This window comes from Rattus norvegicus, chromosome 2 (genome assembly GCF_021556685.1).
Source record: "Rattus norvegicus strain SHRSP/BbbUtx chromosome 2, alternate assembly SHRSP_T2T, whole genome shotgun sequence".
Taxonomy (NCBI): Eukaryota; Metazoa; Chordata; class Mammalia; order Rodentia; family Muridae; genus Rattus; species Rattus norvegicus.
The window spans coordinates 228,300,059-228,309,319 of NC_141535.1; positions in this window are offsets into that span (position 1 = coordinate 228,300,059).

Below are 9,261 nucleotides of genomic sequence, written 5' to 3' on the forward strand. Positions count from 1 at the left end.
CTGGCAGTAAAACTATTTCTGCTTTTCCGTGCGGCTCAAACACTGAATATTAAAGAGATGCAGACACTAGTCAACAATAACTTGGGCCATCTCCGATAGCAGCTTATCTGCAGAAAAGTTGGAAGGCTGGAAAGAACCAAGAAAGACTTCTGAAGTGCCTTAAGGAGGAACTGAGTGGCGAGCCGTTAGAACAGTTGTTCTCAACATACCGAATGCTGCAACTCTTTAATGCATTTCCTCATGTCGTGATGACTCCATAAAATTATTTTTGTTGCTACTCCTTAACAGTAAATTTTTTATTTTTATAAATCATGGTATTTATAAATAAATACCAACGGGCTTAGGTGACCCACAGCTCACAAGTAGAACCTCTGCGCTGGACTACTAGTTGCAAACCTGCAAGAGAGAAGTGCCTGAAGGAGGAGATGGGGGAGAAGGAACCAAGACACATGGATCCTGAGGGAAAAAAGAGGTCACATGGCATGCCGAGACCTTGGAGCACCATGTGGGCCATGGTGCTCTCAGCAGTGCCCAAAGACAGCTAGGGTTAGAACTGCAAGAATTTACGACTTTCTCTAAACAAAATGGATCCCTCCAAATGCTGGGCGAATGACAGAGAGATGAATATCTGTGCTCATTATTATTGTGCAACTCCGTTCTGAAAGCGTGAGGAATCTAAGCAAGCTAATTGACATTATTAACACTAACCACATAGTCCTTCCTTCACGTAACTTTCAGTGAGGGAAAACCAAAACTAAGAAGTGGTGTGGTTAGGTGGAGGCAAGCTCTGAAGGTCTTTACACCATAGCCTTAGGTGAGTCTGGTCAGGTTCCTTAGAGATGACGCAAGGCAGCTAGCCCTGTGGATGACCCTGCGGATTTACGCCTGTTCTTTTCTTTTCTTTTTTTTTTTATTATTAACTTGAGTATTTCTTATATACATTTCGAGTGTTATTCCCTTTCCCGGTTTCCGGGCAAACATCCCCCTCCCCCTCCACTTTTTTATGGGTGTTCCCCTCCCCATCCTCCCCCCCTTGTTGCCCTCCCCCCAACAATCTAGTTCACTGGGGGTTCAGTCTTAGCAGGACCCAGGGCTTCCCCTTCCACTGGTGCTCTTACTAGGATATTCATTGCTACCTATGAGGTCAGAGTCCAGGGTCAGTCCATGTATAGTCTTTAGTTAGTGGCTTAGTCCCTGGAAGCTCTGGTTGGTTGGCATTGTTGTACATATAGGGTCTCGAGCCCCTTCAGGCTCTTCCAGTTCTTTATCTGATTCCTTCAACGGGGGTCCTATTCTCAGTTCAGTGGTTTACTGCTGGCATTCGCCTCTGTATTTGCTGTATTCTGGCTATGTCTCTCAGGAGCGATCTACATCCGGCTCCTGTCGGTCTGCACTTCTTTGCTTCATCCATCTTGTCTAATTGGATGGCTGTATATGCATGGGCCACATGTGGGGCAGGCTCTGAATGGGTGTTCCTTCTGCCTCTGTTTTAAACTTTGCCTCCCTATTCCCTGCCAAGGGTATTCTTGTTCCCCTTTTAAAGAAGGAGTGAAGCATTCACATTTTGATCATCCGTCTTGAGTTTCATTTGTTCTAGGCATCTAGGGTAATTCAAGCATTTGGGCTAATAGCCACTTATCAATGAGTGCATACCATGTGTGTTTTTCTGTGATTGGGTTACCTCACTCAGGATTATATTTTCCAGTTCCAACCATTTGCCTACGAATTTCACAAAGTCATTGTTTTTGATAGCTGAGTAATATTCCATTGTGTAGATGTACCACATTTTCTGTATCCATTCCTCTGTTGATGGGCATCTGGGTTCTTTCCAGCTTCTGGCTATTATAAATAAGGCTGCGATGAACATAGTGGAGCACGTGACTTTATTATATGTTGGGGCATCTTTTGGGTATATGTCCAAGAGAGGTATAGCTGGATCCTCAGGCAGTTCAATGTCCAATTTTCTGAGGAACCTCCAGACTGATTTCCAGAATGGTTGTACCAGTCTGCAATCCCACCAACAATGGAGGAGTGTTCCTCTTTCTCCGATTTACGCCTGTTCTATAGACACGGTTCTTCCGGGGAAGGTTCAGGAAGCCCGAAACCCCTAGATGCCCTTTGCATGTATCTGGGCTTCTACAAAAGCTTTTGCTTGAAGAAAGTGTTCTAAAGTCAAAAAGGAAGCAAAAGATGAAAAACACCCGAATACAGCTCTGCTCGCTCCTGTTAGGCCTCCCATTCCACTAGCCCACGGCTCTTGATCACCGCTACAAAGGTGCGTTTCCCATAAACCCCGGCATGTGCACGCTATCTCAAAGTTCATGCTGTTTATAAGTATGTTTGATGAGCTCTGACATGGATCCCAGTTTTTTGTTTTTGTTTTTTTTTAATTTAACAGAGTAGGGACCACATTGTTCTCATACTTGCTTATGGACACATAGATAGCCAAACAAATAAAAACCATGTAAAGACAGCATCAATGGCGTACTATGACACAAACCACCTAGAATGTTCTATGGAAAATAAGTTTCCAACACGGTCATTATTGCAGCTGTCTTTAATATCCTGAGAATGACTGCACTCATGCAGCAGGCAGGTAGCAGATTTGCCAAGGCCCCTGTCTTGCTCCATTAATACTCAAGCTTGTGGGTCACCCAAAGGTATCTATCTAGTCAGTAAAGCGACCTGCAGAAAACGAGATGCAAACATTAACTCACACAGATGAGGGGTTCTTTGGAGTTCCTCAGTATTTTAGTGACTTGGGCCTATAGGATTGTTTATAATGCGGTTTTCCCAAATCCAGGGAAAAGAACAGCTCCACAGAAAGATACAGATCTGATCCTAAGCAAGAGTAAGTCTCAGGTAAGCCTGGGACGCTAAAGACAGACATGCCCTACACTGCCCTTAACTCCCCCCAACCCTGACCCCAGTGGGCAGTGCCTCTGTGTTTCTGACCGTCTCTCAGATGGATCAGGGCAGGCTTTGCTCCCAGAATTGCTGGCTGTTCTGTGTATTGGTATACATCCCTTGACAAGGCAAAATCACCTTAGTACATCAAGCTCGCTTAGAAGCAGTCTCCATCTTGTGACTTAGTATCAGCTCATGAGAGTTCATTTTTCTAGATTCTTATGAAACTTGAAATATATCCAGGGGGAAATTAACCTTCCTAAGACAGTGTGTGCTGTGAGAGAGCCAACTAACTGGTTCTCCTCACTCAACTAGGAAGAAAATTTTAGCTGACATGGTCAGGAAGGCTCCTTAAGAACCTGGAGATGTGCTTTATATTGGACTTAGAATAGTCTGAACTAATCTAGAATATATTCAATACATGTATATAAATATATAATATATAATATATCTATATATAATTTATACATATACATGTAATTATATATAAATATGCTATAATGTGTAAGATACTATATATGAATTATAATATATAACATATTAATATGAATATACTCTATGATGTATGATATATGATATAATATATGCAATATATTATACATAATGTATGATACATAATTTATAGTATATAATATGTAATAATATATAATGATGTGTGATATATACGATGTATAACATAACATATAGCTTGCAATATATTATATATTATGCCATAAATTATATGCTATATATTATATTTTATATCTTATATCACATATTGTATATCACATATTGCATATAAATATTAAATTTAATATAAATACATGTGTATGTAAGTGTATATATGTGTGCATTTATAAAATATATATTATAAAATAATATATGTAATGATATGTAGTATAATATATACATTTATAAATTTGTGTGTGTGTGCTTTACTATATAGACAGGCATAAGTATATTGGACAGATTACAAAGGATATACAATGAGGGACTTCCCTGGCTTCCTAGCTCCACACCTCTGAGAGTCTGAAGGCACAGTCAGATACGGCTGAGAAGATGATTTCTTTTCTGTTCATCCTGGTAGTCTATTCTTCAGGTCTCAGATCAACTGTCATCACAGTTACCATTGTGTGATTTGAAATTATCTGGCCAGCCTTGGCACTGTTGTCTTAGCTAGTCCTTGACCTGTTTTTCCTTACTGCTTCATTTATAGTGTCTGTATTGTGGCTCACAGTCTGTTATCTATTTCTAGACTATCAATTCCTACACGTTCTGTCCACACATTACTGTACCGGGCACAGCAGAGACTAAGGCACACTTGATACGATCGCTAGTGACTGACGGTTGGCATACTGGCTCTGCTGCCACTTAGCATCTCACTCCATCTTACCCATTCCATCTACCTACCTATTAATCTGTCTGTCTGTCTGTCTGTCTACCTATCGTCTGTCTGTCTGTCTGTCTATCTGTCTGTCTGTCTATCTATCTATCTGTCTGTCTGTCTATCTATCTATCTATCTGTCTGTCTGTCTATCTATCTATCTGTCTGTCTGTCTATCTATCTATCTGTCTGTCTGTCTGTCTGTCTGTCTGTCTGTCTGTCTATCGTCTGTCTCTTAGATTTCCTCATCCTTAAAAAATGAGGACAACAAATACATGTTCTTTCGTCAAGCTATTGTGGAGGTTAACCAAAATATCGTGAAAAGGCATTGGCAAACAGTGTTCATTACACTCATTAAAAAAATAAGGGCATCGCACTGGCATCAGGAAACAAATGCTATTAATAAGGGCACTCATAAAGATGGTATGGCACTGAGCGAAATTCCAAACAAAGGTGTATCTGACTTCACATCACTTGTTGTGTGAGCCACATGGAATTCAGACTTGGCGAGTAAGTCAACCCAGCTCTCCTCAGGAATTGTTTCCCTGTCTAATCAATGAGCTAAAACTAATTCTACAAGGCAGAACATAGTATTCCCTTGTAATTGTAATCGCTTAATCAGTCTTCGTTTTCTTACCTCAGTAGAAAAAGGAAACCAAAACAGGAATAAAACTGTAATAAAGTAGAATCTACATTGGAGAGTTATGTGAGACCCACGTAACACTTATGAAAGGTAGTTTGCTTACATGAGTTCTGCTGGGTCTGGGAATAGCACATCTTCATTTGCATTCAATTCATTTGATACCTTTTAGAGAGAGGCTAGGGGAGTATGGGACTCAAGAGATGCCTGGGCATATAGAACAAAAGAGATCCCTTCCCAAACAGCCCAGAGCAGGATTAGTTGCTCTATATACTAAGCTGGCAGTGTGATACCCCAGGAAGCAAGGAGCCATTCCAGGGGTCTCTGGGGTGAGGAGATGAGATGTTTGTGAGAGCTTTCTGAAAGCCTTCTCCACACTTGCTTAGAGACTGACCTTGTGGTCAGGAGTGGTTCCAGCACATCAGAAGTTCACGGAAATAAATCTGGAGCTCTGGCGCTGTTTGAGGTACACCTAAGCTGGCCCTGAGACATTCAAACCTCAGAGAAACCCAAACCACACATGTTGTATTCCCATTTGTAAGCTGACCCTAGGCCCAGCTGGGCTTCTGGGAAGACTTCTAAATTGGAGATTTGGAGCCAGGATAAACCACTGGGTTTTCTTGGAATGTCCATTAGCCCCGCAATAACCTCTTATCTTCCTGCAGAAATGTTATTCTTTGTTCAAGGGCCAGTTGAAGTCTCCCTCCCACCGCCCCCCGAACTACCTTTGAATTGCCTTTCTGTTCCTATCTTCCTGTCTTTCCACACCCTGGCCTCATACATTTTTTAAGTCACAAAATCCGTCATCTTTGTGTCTTGGTTGGTTAGGGGTTTATTCTGATTTCTCTTTAATACATTACTTACAGGGGATGTTCTGGCTACCATTCCAGGTCCATACTCTGGAAACAAGGCCCCTTAACTAGGAGTGAATATATTATTTGCAAAGAAGCATACCCTGTATTTGGGGGAAGGGAAGAAAGTGTGCAGATCACAAGGACATCTGTGGAATGATTTCATGAAGTCCACTAAGGAAGTCTGTATATTACTTTTCCTGATGCTATGATAAAATACTTTGACACAAGCAGCTAACAGTAGAAGGGTCATTTGGGCTCATCATTTCCAGGTGACAGTGATCATGATCTGGAAGTCATGGCAACAGGACATTGAGGATAGTCACATACTTTCATGGTTAATATGCAAAGAGAGGGGAAGTGGACTGTTCACCTCCCTTCCTTTTATTCAGTCCAAGACTAAACCAATTCCCACATCAGGAATGGGTCTCCCCACATCTGAACCTGATCTAAATGACACCTCACAAACATACCCAGAAGCTCCTTTTCTTGGTGACTGGAGGACCTGTCCAGTTGGCCATTGATATAAGCCAGCAGAGGACATTATCAGTTTGGCCACTAACATCTGCCTTTAATTCTCATAGAGCACTTACCAGACAGGGGGCCAAGGTCAGATAAACATTCTTTTTTTTGAGAAAGCAACTATCTACTGAATACCCATTACTATTCAAAGACATGAAGTTATTTTTGAAGACAAGTAGAATGCTAACAAGAGACAAATTGTGTAGGGAATCAATGAAACATTTGTACAGATTTTACCCAAATAACCTCAGAAACAAAGTCCCTCAACTCTTGACCCTAAGAACTTTTACTGTTGGATGTGATGGTGTTGGAGGTATGTGTGAAAATGCCTAGAGCATCAGGAACTTAGATCTGGATCCTTATTCCCCTCCCCACCATATGTTGCTGAGTTATAGCTCATTAACTCTTTACTTAATGTCTTATCCTATTGCTCTGGTGAAACACCAAAATCACAAGTAAGATGGGGAGGAAAGGATTTATTTGGCTTACACTTCCACATGGCAATCCATCCATCACTGAAGTCAGGACAGGGACCCAAACAAGGTAGGAACCTAGAGGCAAGAGCTGATGCAAAGGCCATAGAAGACTGCTGCTTACTGGCTTGATCCACAATGCTCCCTCAGTCTGCTTTCTAATAGAATCCAGGACCTCCAACTTGCGGATGGCCTCACTCACAATGGTCTGGACCCTTCCACATCAATTGCTGGTTTAGAAAATGGCATATAGACTTGCCTACAGACCAATCTCGTGGAAGCATTTCTCCATTGGTCCTCCCTCCTCTCTGATGTGTCAAGTTGATATAAAATTTGTAAGCACACCTAACAAATACATGTCACTCTGAATGCAGACAGAAGTCATTGTTGATTCACTATGGAAGGCGAACCACTGGCCACCAAGAGTAAGTAATGACGAACTTGCTCACCATCTTCTGTGGATGGTTTTGAGAAAGTTATAAGTAGTAGCAATGGAATGGGATGGTACCATGCACTGAATCAGTAAGTACTTCAAACTGCTTAGCCATTAATTGTATGTATTTAGACTGTGTGTGAGAGTGTGTGCATGTGTGGTAAACATGTATGCTTGCATGTGTGTAGGTGGGGGAGGTCAAAATCTGGTGTCCTCTTCAATTTCTCCCACCCTTTTCTCTTTTCTGTTATGAGGCAGGGCTTTTACTGTGCTTGAAGTTCAAACTCAGTGCCCTGACGGTCCACCAAGCCCAGAGATTCTCTTCTCTCTGCTTCGACAGCACTGGGATTACAGACTTGCACCACTATATCCATCTGTTAACATGTGTGATAGAGAAAGACAAAAGGTCCTCACTCTAGCAGTCAGCACTTTGTCCATTCATCCTACCTCCCCAGCTCCACACTGTATCTTCAGCCATTGTAACACACAGAGACTAAACTAGAAAACCACCCATCTCCAACATTTTAACCCAGAATTGCTCCTGTCTAAAGGAAATACAGAGACAAAGAGTGGAGCAGAGACTGAAGAAAAGGTGTCCAGAGACTGCCCCACTTGAGGATCCATCCCACATGCAGACACCAAACCCAGACACTATCGCTGATGCCAAGAAGTGCTTGCTGACAGGAGCCTGATACAGCTGTCTCCTGAGAGGCTTTACCAGATCCTAACCAAAACAGATGCAGATGCTCAAAGCCAACCATCAGACTGATCACAGGGACCCCAAAGGAGGAGTTAGGGAAAGGAGCCGGAGAAGCATTATCTGGTATCAATGGGAGGGGAGGCCCTTGGTCCTAGAAAGGCTTGATGCCCCAGTGTAGGGGAATGCCAGGCTGGAGTGGGTGAGTGGGTAGGGGAGCACTCTCATAGAGGAAGGGGGAGAGGGAATGGAATAGGGAATTTGCAGAGGGTAAACCGGGAAAGGGGATAATATTTGAAATATAAATAAAGAAAATATTCAATTAAAAAGAAACCACAACCAATCAAAATGCAAAGGTACGGAGTTCAGCCCTAATGGATTCATCTATAAAACACTCCTGCACAATGTAGATCATTGGCGCGGTGGTGGTAGGGGTCTGTTTTCTTTATGGACACGGCCCCTGGTAGGTCCATTATGCTCCAGTGAATGGTCCCACACCAATGGATAGAGAGGCAATACTCATCAGTTATTAATTGTGTGCTTAATTAATTTAATAATTTATTAAATGAAAAACAAGAGAATAGCAAATTGGGGGTGAATCTGGGAGTTGGGGTGAATATTATCAAAATACATTCTATGAAATTCTGAGACCTAATAAAAATATATATCAAAAACTTTGGTTGTTGTATAAAAATGGAAATTTGGATGATTGGACATTGGACTGCTTAGTTTGTGCACTGAGATTCACAGCCCCTGAAACCACTGGTTCTTCGATGGCATGTTCGCCTTTCTACTGCCAGAGCTGAATGGCTTCATTCCAGCCTTCAATTTCTGTCCTCCTGTCATGTGCCAGTATCACTGCAAAGATCTTTCCTTACAAAAGGAAAGTCAAATTGTTACAAGTGACCTGCTATTCTTGTGAGTCTGTGTGTCCCGCTGTGCACTGGCCTCCCTTTGAAAGGCTGCACAGAGGATGAGAAGGAAGGCAATAGAGATTCGCCTCTGATGCAGACACTGAGCCCAGGCCCCAGCCACTGGGAGCCCTGTGTCCTGCTGCTCTGCTTTTAATAGTTCTGCCTGCAGTGTTTCTTTGAAGTGTGTCCAAATGAGACTGTAAGTCACAAACCCGAGCTGTCCCGCACACTCTCTGGGACCAAGACACACTCTTGCCCAATGGTGTCTCATCTAAGGAGTGTTTTAGCTTCTGAAGAAAAGCCCACTCGTGCTTCAAAGATGATATTTTCTCAGCAACTGGGAAGGCAAATTCTTGGGGGAAGAGAGGAGATGCAGAGCACTGCAGTCCCTCTGGAGGTCCCTTTTCAGGTCACTTTCACCAATTAACTCCCAAAGATCCTTGCTGACAGCAATTTATAGA